The sequence below is a fragment of the Camellia sinensis genome, chromosome 9, assembly GCF_055761805.1.
Source record: "Camellia sinensis isolate YWXY chromosome 9, ASM5576180v1, whole genome shotgun sequence".
NCBI lineage: Eukaryota > Viridiplantae > Streptophyta > Magnoliopsida > Ericales > Theaceae > Camellia > Camellia sinensis.
The window spans coordinates 32,021,537-32,038,717 of NC_138969.1; the positions used below are offsets into that span (position 1 = coordinate 32,021,537).

The 17,181-nt window shown below is 34.3% G+C and overlaps 1 pseudogene; it reads right to left on the reverse strand.

Moving 5' to 3' along the window:
* Positions 1-1,084: 1,084 nt before the first annotated feature.
* On the reverse strand, positions 1,085-16,822 carry LOC114265608 (oxoglutarate-dependent flavonoid 7-O-demethylase 1-like; annotated as a pseudogene).
* Between the last annotated feature and the right edge of the window lie 359 nt (positions 16,823-17,181).

Sequence of the window (17,181 nt, forward strand, 5' to 3'; positions counted from 1 at the left end):
CAAAATAGTTCAACCAGACGTACCTCTCTTGCTCTAAAAATTGGCCTCTTTCCCATTCATTGATGGATTCACACCACTGCTTTCCCTATCCATGCAACTTTCTCTTCCCTTCCTGCATGTGCTGTGCAGTGGGAAAAGTTAATAGAACTAATTTGCCACCCCCCTCTCTTGCAACTACATCCCTCATGCCTCTACTTCTCAATTCCTCTCTGAAATCGATGAAGGCTAAGAAACTACTCTGCTGAACTACTAAACTTTCACACCTCCACCCATTACCTTCCTCATAAGCTTTTAGCACCACCCTTTCTCTGTCTCTGGCATCATCACTTAGTAATGCCTCTGCATAGGATTTCTGGACTCCCTTACCTTTCCACTTCTTTGAGTGCAACCACCGATTCTCTACTCGACCTCCATCTCCTCTGCTCAGCGTCTTGGGCTTCTGCTACCCCACTATCTGAGGCTTTTGATACCCTGCACACTTAACCCTCAGTGCCTTGTTCCCACACCACAAGCTATCTGCCTTCTGTATCGTCACCCGTGCAGCCACCTCACAGTCGTATCTTACAAACCCAAATCTGGATTTTGAAGCTTTTCTCCTCTTACCAGGGATAAACACATCTTTGACTAGACCAAACTTTCGAAAAAGATTAAACAAGCCTTTAGAATCCATTGAGTCAGGGATGTTATCCACGAAAATGGTGATCAAGACTCCCTCCTTGGAATCTCCATGTTGGCTTCCCACTTTTCTCCTGCGTATCACTGGGTTCCAGCCCCCCCGATCCATTTGCACTTAGTCTTAATTGATAAAGATGAATTGAAGAATTCAAGTTTCAATAAATTCAAACCAAATCAAACCCTCAGAATTATGGCTATAGACAAGCCTAAAATCTCTCTCTCTCTCTCTCTCTCTCTCTCTCTCTCTCTCTCTCTCTCTCTCTCTTCATATAATGAAATTTAAGCACTCGTTGTTTCATATAATGAAATTTAAGCAAAAACTTCACATCACACAGTAGTACTAAACAATCACTCAGGGAAAAGCTTTAATTTATTTGAATACAAGGTTTTCACAATCCATATAGGTGGCTTAGGTAGTTGATAGTTGTGAATTGGTTTGGACATCATCTTCTTCATTTTGAATCCTCATGATATCAATACAAGACTTTCCCTAGAGTTCACGAGCAAGGAAAGCTTTGAAGTAATCGGTAACATTGGCTCGCCGGAATATTGCCGGAGTTTGAGAAGTGATGAGGCTAGGAGCCGAACCCATATCTAGTTCCAGATTTGCACCGAGAAATGTGGCAATGGACAGTCTCTCTTTCTCTAAGTTAATTGTTTCTCTATGCTCTATGCTCTATGCTCTATGCCCTTTTATATTCCATTTGTCACCATCTGCCAAAAACCATGTAAGTCAAAATGGCAATCAGCTTGTTTGGTTCCATTTTTCCAAAAACAGTTTTCAGAAAATTCTACTTTATTATTTTTCATGTTTTTTTTTGTTTTTACTGAATTTTTTTAATATTTTATGCATTTTTTTTACTTTTTAGACACACCTAACATAAATACACCTAAAAAGTAAAAAAAAAAAATTGTAAAAAAAAATCTTTTAAAAATTCACTAAATACCAAAAATACAAAAAAAAAATACAAGAACTTAGTACATTTTTTGTATTTTTATGTATTTATTAATTTTTTTAAATATTTTTTCACAAATTTTTTACTTTTTGAATACATCTAAGTAAGGTGCATCTAAAAAAGTAAAAAAATGTTTAAAATTTTAAAAATAATCACTAAAAACAAAAAAAATACGAAAATCAAAAAATTCAATTTTCAAAAAACTTAATCCAAAAAACTCAAACCAAACGCACTGAATAGATTTCCTACTGCCTAGTTGTGGCCATGATAAACTGGCCAATAATCTTCTATCTGATATTTCAAAACACTCACTACAACTACTGAATCATTAGAAATTTAGAGATATGATAATTTAATGAATGTGGATGGTTTGGAACAATAGAACAAAAAGATTTGAAAAAAAAATTAATGGTAAAAAATGTTAGATAAGAATATTTATGCAATATAAAAAGCTAATTGAAGAATTTTAAAAAATAAAATAAAAGTTATTCTATATATAACATAAAATTATGCATAATATATGAGATTTTAATTAATAATTTCAAAAAGTTTAGGGGCATGGCCACCCTAACCTCCTCCCTCGTGGGGATGAGGGAGGGGTAACGTAGAAGATGGATGGTTGATTATATGATTTATACGAATGGTACTATGGTGTATATCCCTTAAAATGTTTCTTAAGTATTTATATATATATATATATATATATATATTACATATATATATATATATATATATATATTTAAAGTTACGATAATTTGTAATTCAGAAATAAAATTAGGCATTTTTTTGTTAGAAAATATTTAGATAAAAAAATGTGTAATATTATTATAAAAGTACATAACATTATCTTAAAATGCACAACTACAATTATGAACTATAACCTAGCATAACTCTATCAAAAAAGTTCTTTATAATTACCACAAGAATACGTAATATATATTACAAAAATATATAACATGTACATATGGTATATATATTTTGAGAGTGTGTAACATAAAGTTTCTCAATTTATGTTGTCTAAATTACAGAAATTATCTTTTTACCTGAATAGACATGTCCAATTAGACTAGGGGGTGTTTGGAAAGTAGGTTAGAGGCTAAAATAGTCAATAAAAACAAAATAAGTTAAAATAATCAATAAGAAAAACGTCACATTTAAACCATAATTATTTTATTTTTTTCTCCCATAATCATCAAATCAACTACAAAAACAAGACAACTAACTTTCCAAACACACATTTTTTAGCTAGACTAAAATAGTAAAAAAAACCAACTAAAATAGCCAACTTTCCAAACGAGGCCTATATGAACTGAAATCCGAAACTCTAGAAACTAAAAGGATGAAATAGATGATTTAAAGATAAAAGTGAGATTAAGCGTTTTTATGAAGCATAGTTGGAAAACAATATTACCTCTAGCATGTCTCCAATGTTAACAAAGAAAGCATTTGGAAGAGGTTTAATAGGAATCCACATTCCATCTTTCTTTTTTTGATCGGCAAAAAAAAGGGACTTTATTGATGGAATAAACAAGTACAAAGTACAAAGCGAATTACATCAATAAAGAAAAAGGAGGTGCAAAAGCATCATAATGGGCTAAATCATCCTAACGAGGTTGGCACCATCTAGCTCATCTTATCATTTGCTAGCACCCCCAGAGTTAGTGAGAGACCAACGAGAAGAGACCACCTATCACGACAACAACAGCACAAACCAATGCAAACATTCATCAAAGACAGACAAACAGCACAAACATCCATTCATCAAAACAGACCAACCAACACAAAATCCCCAAAACAGCAACCAGAGGCAGAACATTAGCATATACTGAAGCAATTGTTGATGTTATGAATGCTGAATCAACTAACTCCACTACTAAGACTACTATTGATAAAGCAGATGTTGCTACAGAGGTTGCAATGACCATAACTAATAATTAATACCCTTAGCATCCTCTGCTGTTTTGTGATGGTCTCTTCTGTTATGGCCTTTAGTCATACATAGGTGAGGGTAACACCAGGGCCCATTAGCAGAAAACCTCCAGACAACTCCACACTAGCTTAGCCACCATTTCTAAGGCAAAATAAGACCTTGCCATGCATTTGTTTAGTAATTGTATGAATATGAGAAGAGATATCACGCTGCAGTTCCCAAAACACTTCAATTGATTTGTCATGTATTTGATCAATCCTAGCATTTTCACCAACTAAATTAACTCTCATCTGCAGCAGCATACACACACTAGCTTGTCTTCACCAGCATTGCAAATTGACACTGAGAAACAAAACAGAACAGACCAGTAGCATTGCAAAAAAGAATTTAACACATAGCAGTCCACAGCTGAGTAGAGCATACTAACAAAAATAAAGCCTAAAACAGACCAAAGCAAAAGACTGAAGCAACCTGACAGACTAAAACAGAATAATAGAGCCTGAGCCAAAGAAGCAGAATCTAAAGCAACACTGAAATTATTAGTCTTATGAATTCCACTTACAAAATTCTATCCAAGGTGCTTGCTAATAGGTTAAAAAAAGTGCTTCCTGTTGTTATAGATGCTGCTCAATCTGCATTTCTAGGGGGTAGGAACATCCTAGATGGTGTACTAATAGCTAATGAGATGGTGGATTAGTAGGAAAAATCAAAAAGAAAGGGCCTGATTTTAAAGTCGAATTTCCAAAAAGCATATGACACAGTCAATTGGAACTATCTCCTCCAAATGCTATCAAATTTTGGGTTTGTTGATAAGTGGGTGAAGTGGATTCACACCTATATTTCCTCAGCAAGAATCTCTATGTTGGTTAATGGTTCACCCACACCTGAATTCTGCCCCCAAAAAGGGCCTAGGCAAGGTGATCCATTATCACCTTTTCTTTTTAATGTGGTGGCTGAGGGTTTGAACCTACTTCTTGCAAGAGCAAAAGAGCTGGGCTTGATCAAAGGAGTAATCATTGGGTCAAATTCCATCAACATCTCCCATCTCTAATTCACGGATGACACAATTATTTTCTGTGAAGTTGAGTTGTTTGAAGTGCTAACTGTCAAGAGAATACTTAGATGCTTTGAGATCATTTCTGGGCTGAAGATCAACTTTCATAAGAGTGGGGTTTGTGGAGTAGGGTTGTCAGAGGAGTGTGTGAAAAATTTTGCCTCAAGGTTGAACTGTTCATATCAGAAGCTTCCATTGAAGTACCTTGGTTTGCCATTAGGGGCAAACCCATCTAGGAGGGCCACATGGAAGCCTGTGGTGGACAATTTCAAGAAGAAACTGTCAGGGTGGAAGAGGAGGATGCTGTCTTTTGCTGGCAAAGTAACACCAATCAAATATGTCCTTTCCTTCTTACCTGTATACTACATGTCTCTCTTTAGGCTACCTAGAGGTGTGGCAAAAGAACTAGACAAGATTCAAGCAACCTTTCTGTAGGGTGATTCAGATGTAAGAAGGAAAGTTCATTTAGTAAAATGGAAGGATTTAACCATGGATAAGAAGCAATGTGGGCTGGGAATAAGACACCTAAGTTTATTGAGTAATTGCCTTCTTGCTAAGTGGTGGTGGAGGTTTCGGAAGAAAGACAGTTCATTATGGAAGCAAGTCATATGCAACAAGTATAAGCCAGAAGGGGGTAGATGGTTTCCATCCCATGTGGAGGCGACAAATATTTCAAGAGTATGGAGTGACATTATATTTGTTGGTGATTCTAATAGCAGCTTGTTCAATTATTATTTGGGAAATGTTGAAATCAAGATTGGTAATGGGGGAAATAATTAGTTTCTGGGCTGATATTTGGATGGGAACCATGTGCTTGAAGTCCCAATTCCCTAGACTTTACTTTTTATCAGAGGATAGAGGTATCACTTTGAAATTGCAGTGGACTACGATTAGACAGCACAATAATTGGGATCTCAACTTCAAACGACCTTTATTACCATGGGAGGAAGATGAACTACAGTGATTAAGGGACATTCCATCTTTCTTGATCTGCAACCCTTCCATTTCATTGATCTGAAGGAGGATGGCGAGTCTGACCGCGTCCGAATAAGGGGTCAGTCCGATGACAAGCTCCAATTGAAGGCATGGAGGATAATAGTTCATCCTCATGGATTGCATCCCTTCCTCAAATAACTCCCTCATTTCTTCACCTTTCATATTTGGTGCTTTTGCCATAAACTCAAGTAATTTCATGGCAAGGTTTTTAAGTTCTGCTGAATATGCTTCTATGCAATCTCTGCATGGTATGAGACAAGTGTTTACTAATGATCTTTTATAATCCATAGAAGATAATTTATCAAAAAAAAAAAAAAAAAAGGAGAAAAACGGTTTTTTTGGGCTTATTTAGCTTGATTTATTTTCATCTTTAGTAATTTCTTTTCAAAACTATGTCAAATATTTTTTATTTTTGATTCGTCTTCAGTAGATAACACTACAATAAATTAAGATTTTAGAGATAAAATTTTAGGGACAAAACAATTTTTAGGGACGAAATAATTTTGTTGCCAAAAGTGTTATTATTATAATTTTAGCGACAAAATATGATATTTAGTAGTTAGTTATTATCTTTTTGGGATCAAATTTTTTGTTTCAAAAAATAATATTTTTGGGAGCAAATTATTTTGTCGTACATGTATTAGTGATCTTTTTTAAATTCTATTGCTAAAAGTCTTTTTTTTTTTTTAAAGACTTTTCAAGATTATGTTTTAGTGATTATACTCATGACGACAGAAAGTATTTTTACAACAAAATTTCACTTTTAGAGATAAAAAGTTTAGTTTCTGAAACTCTTATACGTTATTTTTCTTGATGAAATTTTGATTACTTTTCCAAATAAAGTGTTTTTAGTTAGAGAGATTCATTTGAGAGCAAAAATTATTATATGAGTCAGGAAAACAACGTAGTTGTGTCCCCAGTCATTGGTATTTTCTTATATCATTTTCTTGTTTGTAGGGTCATATACTTCATAAGGTTCTTGCTATTGGTTGAGCACTCTGTCAATATAAAATTTTCAGAACACATGATAATTACTCGAGTGAGTGAGAGAGAATGAGAGAGAGACCTTAAGGGAAGAGGGAGTTTGGTAAATAAATGAGGTTATCTCAAGTGAGTTGGAAGGGTGACCATGTTAAAGAGGTCAGCCCAATCAAGCTTCTGTTCCTCGAACCTAACAAAGGCTTGTCCAAATCCTTCTATATCCTCTGGTTGTTGCCAAAGCTTGTCCTTCTCTTCTATTGGCAGATTGAAGAAATCTCGAATCTCCAATTTCACCTTCTCTACCAATGAAGAGCTCACTCCATGATCCATCAGCTGCAATTTTATTATACAGTAAATAACAAATATACCTCTTGAGATTTACTTAAAATACGAATTGTCCCTTGTGATTTGGAAAATTACAAATACTTTCCTTTCAGAATTTTTTATTTAACAGAATTAATTGAAAAAGTGAAATTTCTAACTCTTCATCTATACAATAATAAAATTATCTGAATTATTAATTAAAATAAAATTTTAACATTATTAAAAACTGTTAATTAACTTGATGATTTATTAATAAAAGGACTTATTTGTTATGAAATTAGAAACCTTAGGGGGCATAATGTATTTTTCAAAATCATTGGGGGGTAATTTGTAATTTAAGTAAACCGCAAGGAGTATGTTTGTAATTTACCCTTTATTATAGTACCAGATTAACAACAAATATGTGAAGAATTTATATTAAATTGGATAATTGTAATCCGATACAAATATAAGAAGAATTTAATTGTTTAAAAAACAAAAAAGTTTTATTATTAAAATCATGCTTGTTGTTTTTGATAGAAAACTTTGCGGAACATAAACTAAAAACCATTAAGGATTCAATTCCATACATGAAAGCTATATGAATTTCTAATATACAAAATAAGTGAATACATACCTTAATCCATGATAGTATGAAATCCTCTTTTAAGAAAGAGAAATCTTGAATGGAAGATCTTGATCTTTAAGTTCTTGACTTGTCTAAGATCTTCAAACCACTTCTCTCTCTCTAGGCGATGGGAGCCTTCATGTGGTGACAACTTAAGTTTTTGATGGAGAGTATGGTTTGGGACCTTACACTATTTATACTAATATTCTTCCCATCAAAGAACCATTCATTCAATGAATTTCATTAAATAGATTAATATATCTTATACATTCATGATACATAATGCATCTTTTATATTTAATGAATTCATTAGATAAGACTAATGTATCTTACATATTCATAATAGATACAATGTGCATCTCTAAGATTCATTCATAATGAATCCATCACATTCAATGTGCATCTCTAAGATTCATTCATAGTGAATTCATCACATTCAATGTGCATTAGCATTAGTCTTCTATACATTGTATATATATAGGTGCATTTATCAATAATTAGTCACCATCTAATTGATGTACATGTATCTTACTTAATGAGATGAATCTTGTATAATTATGCATAAGTCACATTAAGCCATATTTAGGAAAAATTCTTACAATCTCCCACTTGGCTTGCATGATTATATTACGTCACTAGATTATCATAATATGGCCAACGTTCTCTCACTAGAAGATTGCACCACCACCATTAGATTCTGTTCAATGAAATTATTAGCACTAAATCATTGTAGTCAGTGATTTACACATTGATCAAGACTGTACAATGGTTATAGTGTTAATATTTTCCATCAACATGAATAAGTGAATCTTAAAACACAGAGATGACATTAGCAACATAATGGTGATTAATGCTAATTCATCTATAACAGTCCCGTTGTTTACATCTTCTTCTAAATTGTGCACAAGTATGAAGAATGAAAACAACAAACATAATCATTATTAACAGAAGATGATTATAACATAACATTTATCACGAACATAATACACTCATTGCAAATCTAAACATGATAAACTTTCTACTAAACCCATGCGCGCAACATGTTCTTGAAAGAGCTTAGGCGTGAGACCTTTAGTTAAAAGATCTGCTAACATGAGTGTAGTACCAATATGAGATATGAAAACAGTCTGATTCAGAACCCTTTCTTTAACAACTAGATACTTGATATGAATATGCTTTGATCCTCCTGAAGTTTTGTTATTATTGGAGAACCGCACAGCAGCATCATTATCACAGTAAATCTGTAAGGGCTTCGAAATTGAATCGACAAGTTTTAATCCAGATATGAAATTCTTTAGCCATACTACATGACATGTGGCTTCATAACATGCTATGAATTCTGCCTCCATAGTAGAAGAAGCTGTCAGAGTCTGCTTATGACTCTTCCATGAAATGGGTCCATTAGCAAGCATAAAAATGTACCCAGAAGTGGACTTTCGAGTGTCTTTACATCCAGCAAAATCAGCATCTGAATAACCAACCACTTCAAGGCTGTCTGTTCTTTGATAAGTGAGCATGTAATCCTTAGTGCCTTGTAAATATCGCAACACTTTCTTAACTGCTTTCCAATGATCAAGTTCGGGATTACTTTGGTATCGACCCAGCATACCAACTACAAATGCTATGTCAGGACGTGTACAAACTTGAGCATACATAATGCTCCCAACTGCAGAGGCATAAGGAATTTCTTTCATTTGTTCCCTTTCTAAATTATTTTTGGGACACTGAAATTCACTAAATTTATCACCCTTAACTATAGGGGCAACACTACTTGAACAGTTCTGCATGTTGTACCTTTTAAGAACCTTTTCGATATAGGCTCTTTGGGACAATCCTAAAATACCACGAGACCTATCTCGGTGAATTTCTATCCCAATGACAAAAGAGGCTTCACCAAGATCTTTCATTTCAAAATTTCTCGTAAGGAATTTCTTTGTCTCATGTATCATTCCCAAATTATTGCTAGCAAGAAATATATCATCAACATACAAAACTATAATGCAGATATTGCTCCCACTGATTTTAAGGTAGACACATTGATCAACCACATTATCCTTAAAATCAAATTTGGTGAGAACTTCATGAAATTTAAGATACCATTGTCGAGATGCCTGCTTTAGACCATATATGGACTTCTTAAGCCTACAAACCATATTTTCCTTGCTTTCATCCTGAAAACCTTCAGGTTGGTCCATGTAGACCACTTCATGCAAGTCACCATTCAAAAAGGTTGTTTTAACGTCCATTTGATGTAACTCTAAATCATAATGAGCTACTAAGGCCATGACTATTCTCAAGGAATCTTTATTTGAAACAGGAGAATAAGTTTCCTTATAGTCTATCCCTTCTTTTTGAGTGTGTCCTTTAGCAACTAATCTGGCCTTGTATCGTTCGACATTGCCTTTAGGATCACGCTTGGTTTTAAAAACCCATTTGCATCCAACAGTTTTGGCTCCCTTAGGCAATTTTACAAGATCCCAGACATTGTTGTCTTTCATGGATTTTAACTCATCTTTCATGGCATTTAACCATTGAGTTGCATTTCCATTTTTCATGGCTTGGGCATAAGAAACAGGATCGTTCTCCAAGCCTATATCACACTCATTTAGGTAAACCTCATAGTCATCTGATATGGCAGGTTTCTTTTCTCTTTGTGATTTGCGTAAAGGTTGTTCTGCAACTGGGACAACTTCTTTTTCAATGTGAGAAATCTCTTGTGTACCAATAGGTTCAGGTACAACATTTTCTTGGATAATCGTGGAAGGTGTAAAATCACAATTTTCCTCCGAAGAAATATTTTTGAGATTCATACTCCCACTAATGTTTTCATCCTCTAAGAACATGGCATTTCTAGTTTCAACAATTCTAGTGCTATGAGTGGGACAATAGAATCTAAAACCCTTTGATCTCTCAGGATATCCAATGAAAAAACAACTTATAGTCCTAGGGTCTAATTTCTTTATTTGGGGTTGAAAATTTTTGCTTCAGCAGGACAACCCCATACATGTAAATAATTCAAATTAGGTTTCCTACCAACCCACAACTCATAAGGAGTTACAGGAACAGCCTTACTAGGAACCCTATTAAGAACATGTACAGCAGTTTTTAAAGCTTCACCCCACAAGTAATCTGGCAAAGAAGAGTTACTCATCATGCTTCTCATCATGTCCAAAAGAGTACGGTTTCGTCGCTCAGCTACACCATTTTGCTCAGGTGTACCAGGCATTGTGTAGTTAGCAACAATACCATTCTCAGCCAAAAATAAAGCAAAAGCACTTGGATTTTGACCCGACTCAGTGAATCTACCATAATATTCACCACCTCTATCAGATCTTACACTTTTAATTCGTCTGCCAAGTTGATTTTCAACTTCAGCTTTATAGAGTTTGAACATATCCAGTGCTTCTGATTTTTCACGAATAAGATACACATAAGTATACCTAGAAAAGTCATCAATAAAAGTAATAAAATATTTATGTCCAGAAATAGTTGGAACAGTAAAAGGACTACATATATCAGTATGAATTGTGTCTAATAATTCAGTAGTCCTAGTAGCACCCTTTTTCTTTGTCTTTGTGTATTTTCCTTTAATGCAATTCACACAAGTACTAAAATCAGAAAAATCAAGTGAACTTAAAATTCCATCTTTAATAAGACGTTCCATCCTTTCTCTTGATATGTGGCCCAAGCACTTATGCCACAACATGGATGAATTTTCATTCACTCACTTTCTCTTTTTATTTACCAAGTCATTTACATTAAAGGATAAAAGAGATTATGCATAAGTGGAATCTAAATTCAATGAATAAAGATTACCATATAAAGTACCAGAACCAATCATATGAGAATTGTGAAATAAAGAGACTCTATTATTTCCAAACTTAAATTCATAACCATAGGAATCAAGTTGTGAAACAGAAATTAGGTTTCTAGTAAAAACAAGAACATAAACTATGTTTACTAAATCTAAAATGAAACCAGAGTCTAAAATTAAACGGAGGGTGCCAATAGCCTCAGCATCCACTTCTATTCCATTCCCAACCGTAATGGTTCGTTCTCCTTTATTTAATTTCCGACTTGTAAGGTATCCCTGCAAGGAATTTGTTATGTGAATACTTGCACCAGTGTCAATCCACCAAGAATTTGGTGGAACATCTACCAAAAGGGATTCATAAGACACAAAACATTGAGTGTTACCTTTCTTGTCCAACCAACTTTTAAAACATGGACAATCCTTTCTTATGTGACCTTTCTTTCGACAGAAATGGCATCGAATCTTATTTTCTTCATTAGCCTTGTGAGTTTCATCATTTGCATTCTTCTTCTTAATTTTGCCTTTCTTGAAAATCTTTTTGGTTGGACCCAAAGTGGTAAGGTGAGCCATATCAGGCTTTTCAGCTTTAAGCCTCTCTTCTTCTTGAACACACATGGCAATTAACTCGCTCATCTTCCACTTATCTTTCTGCGTATTATAATTGATCTTAAAAGGACCAAATTGCGCAGGAAGAGAAGTCATAATGAAATGAACAAGAAAACCTTCAGAAATTTCCATGTCCATTCCCTTTAATTGAGAGGCCATGTCATTCATCTTTAAGATATGTTCACGAACACCACTCAAACCATCATATTTCATTGTCATCATTTTAATCATGAGAGTACTAGCAAGGGATTTGGAAGTTCCAATGAATTGTTCTTCAATAGATTTCATATAGCTCACTGCACTTTCAGAAACAGGAATTGCTCCTTGAATTGCAGGCGTAATTGAGCCTTTCATTATCATTAGACTTAAGCGATTAGAGCGTTCCCATTTTTTATATAAAGCCATGTGTTCCTTAGAACTTGTATCATTAGGCTTTGTAGGAGCTGGCTCTCTTAATGCATAGTCTAAATCCATAATTCCCAAAACAATTCCAATTTGTTCCTTCTATTTCTTAAAATTAGTTCCACTCAAAGCTTCAATACCAGACAAGTAACTATTAATGGAAGTAGGATTCAATGCTGCAAACACATAATATCCATTACATAATATAATCAAGAAAACTACTTTTCACATCTCATAAAAATAACACCACAAGTTAAATATATCTAACTATAAAACATAATTAGTTAGATACGAAATCAAGTTATCCTTCCGTTGGGCCGAATAACAATATATTTTAACAATTCATAAAAGTAAATGAGATGACTAATAAAAATAAACAACATAAAATAAAATAAAACAATCATTAAGACCATAACGAGTTTATCACCGTTGGGCAGAAAAACTCAATATCTCTTATTTTATTTTATTAACTAAAGCACGAGAGAAGTTTATCACCATTGGGCAGAAAAACTTATTGCTATATTTATTATATTAGTCATCTCGGTTGTTCAAACATACATAGTGTTGAACCTCCGTTGGGCTGATCAACAATGTTTCAACTTATAAGGTGTGTAACAAAACATTATAAGTGCATAAAACATTATCTTAATTACCACATGTTCAATAATTTTCAATTTTTATTTTAATATCAATAGAATAAAAGATTGGCCAAAAATAAAATAAAATTGGACAAGTGTAAATCAAGGTTTTGCACTTGTTACACCAAACATCATTATAAAATGAAATTCATACTTATGCGTTTCATGCATCAGAATTGAGAACCTGGCTCTGATACCAATTGATAGAAAACTTTGCGGAACATAAACTAAAAACCATTAAGGATTCAATTCCATACATGAAAGCTATATGAATTCCTAATATACAAAATAAGTGAATACATACCTTAATCCATGATAGTATGAAATCCTCTTTTAAGAAAGAGAAATCTTGAATGGAAGATCTTGATCTTTAAGTTCTTGACTTGTCTAAGATCTTCAAACCACTTCTCTCTCTCTAAGCGATGGGAGCCTTCATGTGGTGACAACTTAAGTTTTTGATGGAGAGTATGGTTTGGGACCTTACACTATTTATACTAATATTCTTCCCATCAAAGAACCATTCATTCAATGAATTTCATTAAATAGATTAATGTATCTTATACATTCATGATACATAATGCATCTTTTATATTTAATGAATTCATTAGATAAGACTAATGTATCTTACATATTCATAATAGATACAATGTGCATCTCTAAAATTCATTCATAATGAATCCATCACATTCAATGTGCATCTCTAAGATTCATTCATAGTAAATTCATCACATTCAATGTGCATTAGCATTAGTCTTCTATATATTGTATATATATAGGTGCATTCATCAATAATTAGTCACCATCTAATTGATGTATATGTATCTTACTTAATGAGATGAATCTAGTATAATTATGCATAAGTCACATTAAGCCATATTTAGGAAAAATTCTTACAGTTTTTTTTTATTTTTAAATAAATGTAATCTTATCGATGTTTGATTGATTTGATTTTTTTATAGATGATCTTTTCGACTTGACTATAAAATAAATAATTTAAATTATGAAAATAGACTCAAAATTGGCCCATTTGATGACCCATCACAATAGTCTGAATCTTGCCTAGGGAAATTGAAAATCAGTGAGATAATGAAAAAATATTTGCATTTTTTATGGTGATGCAAATTTCCTTCCTTCGTGTGTTTGGTGTAAATCCTTTATGTGTGTTAGAATTGCCCTAGAAAAAATTTCATCTATAATGCACTAACTTTTTCAGTGTCCCAGTTCTTCAATTTTTCCATCTTGTCCTTTTGTGTGATGGGTTGACTTCATAAAAGAGCAATGTTGGGATCCAAAAAAAATTATTAAAAATTTTACATAATACTCACATAAGTGTGACACACTCATGTGACTATTATATAGATTTTTTGATAATTTTTTTAAAATTTCTAATATTTTTGTTTATGAAATGTTTGTTCAATATTCTTCTCGAATTCCAAAAGCTATTCTCTTTTCATTCATTCATTTCATTAATTAATAAATAAATAAATAAGTTTACAAGTTATAAATTAGAATTCATTCATAATAACATGACCAAAAAAAATTAAATTTCACATAATTAAATTTGTGATAAATTAAAATTTAATATATTAAATGTTGATAGATATACAACTGAGCACGTAGCCTAGAAGAGCCTTCAAGCTCAACTCAGTTTTGTACATATGGCCCACTATGTGCGATCCACTATTGCTGACTAGCCCATATTAGAGTTTCTTTTCTCTACTCATATATTCTGTTCTATAGGTATGTTGATTGGAGGTGTTTGCTGGGTGGAGTACATGGTTTGTTCCTGGAGGTGAGGATGGGATATCTTCAGCTGGTTGCTGTTGCTGCTGTTTTCTCTTTTCTTTTTTTTTTTGGTTGCTGCTGTTTCTCTGTCTCTCTTCTGCGTTGGTATACAAACCTGCCTGAGTGAGCTAGCTTTTGTTTGTGTATCTTACTTGGTGCCAATCTAGTTGGGATTAGGTGCTCAATTTGCTTTTGCTCTTGGCTCTTCCTTTATTGATGTATGGCCATATGTATTCATGTTGATTATCATCAATAAAGTTCTTTTTTTTTTTTTTTTTTTTTTTGCTGACCAAAAAAAAATTCTGTTCTATAAAAAAGAGTACTGTTTGAATCTTCAAAGGACCTTTAGATGACACCACACCAGTGTCGCTAAAGACTCACCTATTCTTCTGCAGAATCAGCAGATCAGCTCAGGACGTTATAGATTTAACCTTCATCAAATGTCATGATATTGACATCAGATCTGTATAAGTTTGTCGTGGCCACTGCTGGAGTCTCTCTGAGCATAACAAGGCTGATATGGCTCAAGTATATCCCTCCTAAGGTCCAGGCCTTTGGTTGGTTTGCATGGAAAAAGAGATTGAAGACCAAGGAGTTCTTACTGAAGCTGGGTGTGATTAACCAAGGTGTATCTACAGCTTGTGTATTCTGTGGTAGTGAGGGTGAATCAGTGAATCATGTACTACTTTGGTGTCCCTTTGTGTGGAAGATTTGGGCTGAAATGCTAAATTGGTGGGATGTTCAAGCTGTTATTCCAGGCTCTGTGGAGAGCCTCCTCCTGTGGTGGGCTGGAGGGAAGTGGAGGAAGATAGAAAAGAAGATTTGGAGAGCAATACCATTGGTGGTGATGTGGTCAATCTGGAAGTGCAGAAACGAGTGTCTGTTTAGAGCAACCATCCCAAATCTGAAGGACATCTGTGATTTAATAAAGCACAGGATTGCTTTTTGGGTAAAACCACATCTTTCAGATTTACATTATTCAGTGCATGATTTTGTCTTCAATTTGAGGCAGGTTAGAGAGTGTGTGGGGGGTCCAAAGTAGTTCTGTGAAAGCATTACAGCTCTAGTGCTGGGTCTGCTAGGTGATTACTGAATTCTATCTGTGGTTCTGGCCTGTGGTTCTGCCCTGCTGGTCTGCAGCAGTAGTGCCTCAATGCAACAGCTGCTTCTTTATGCTGCTCAGGTCTGCTTCGCTGGGTTGCCTGATGCTGGAAAGGCTCTTGCTGGTTTGCTTGATTGCTGCGGGTGGTTTTGCCCTTGAATAGGCTCTATCTGGTGTGTTGCTGGTCTGCACTAGGACTTATCTGTTGCTGGTTTGCTTGATGCACTAGGCTCTATCTGTGGTGCTGCAGTGCATCTCTGTGGGTGCTGGGTCTGCTAGATGATTGCTGTGCAAAGGTTGAGTCTGGGATGGTTTGCTTTTGGTTTTGTTCAGTATAGTGCAGTGTTAGCCTTGTTGTTTGCAATGCTTTGTGCTGCCTTGTTTCTGCTGCAGTTTTGCCCCTTGCTTTGTTGTTTGTTTTCCTTTTTCTCTCTTGTTGGTCTCTCACCAACTGGAGGATTGAGCTTCATTTAGCTCTTAGCTCCTCTTTATTGATGTTTCCCATTGTACCATGTACGTGCTTCATCAATAAAGTTTTCTTTGCCGATCAAAAAAATATATATATATATATTGCAAGTAAATTAAAAAAAAAAAATTAAAATATTTTCATCCATATAGATAAAGAAGGTACCAGAAAGAAACCCCAATCCTTGCATGAATGGTGAAGTTTCTCAAGCTCTGACGAGTTCGCCAAATTATCTCCACAAAGAAGCCTCTGCATGCTGATTACCGGGACTTCCGGTAAACAAGTAGTATTATCAACTGATATTGTTACGGACAAGTGGGCTCGATCACTCTGGGGACGCACGTACCGAGGTGGCACTGTGGTGTGTGGTTCCTTGGCCAATTCTTGAACAGAAGGCACCTTTAGTGAACCCCCTAGTGTTTTCAACTTTGGAGTTGGATCCATGGCTATCTGAAAAGAAATGAATATAGTATAGAACACTTGTGCACACCTTTATATCACATATGCTGAGATATTTATGAGAAATGTTAGAGATCATGAAAATTTTGTCATGAAAATGATCATGAAAATTTTGTGACCCTTAGATTACCTTGATTAGTGTGTGGTGCTTTATTGTAAGTGTAATCCAAAGGTCACAAATCTTTCATGACTATTTTCATGAAAGACTTTTCATGATACCTAACATTGCTGGATATTTATATACAAGAAGAGTAACCATGCATATCATATCCCTATAATACAATCAAGCTTTACCATTACAGCAAGTAACCATATTGTCTTTGTGCACTAAATCAAAGCCACAAATCATGTAAGGTTGACTTGATTACAATTGATATATCATTATA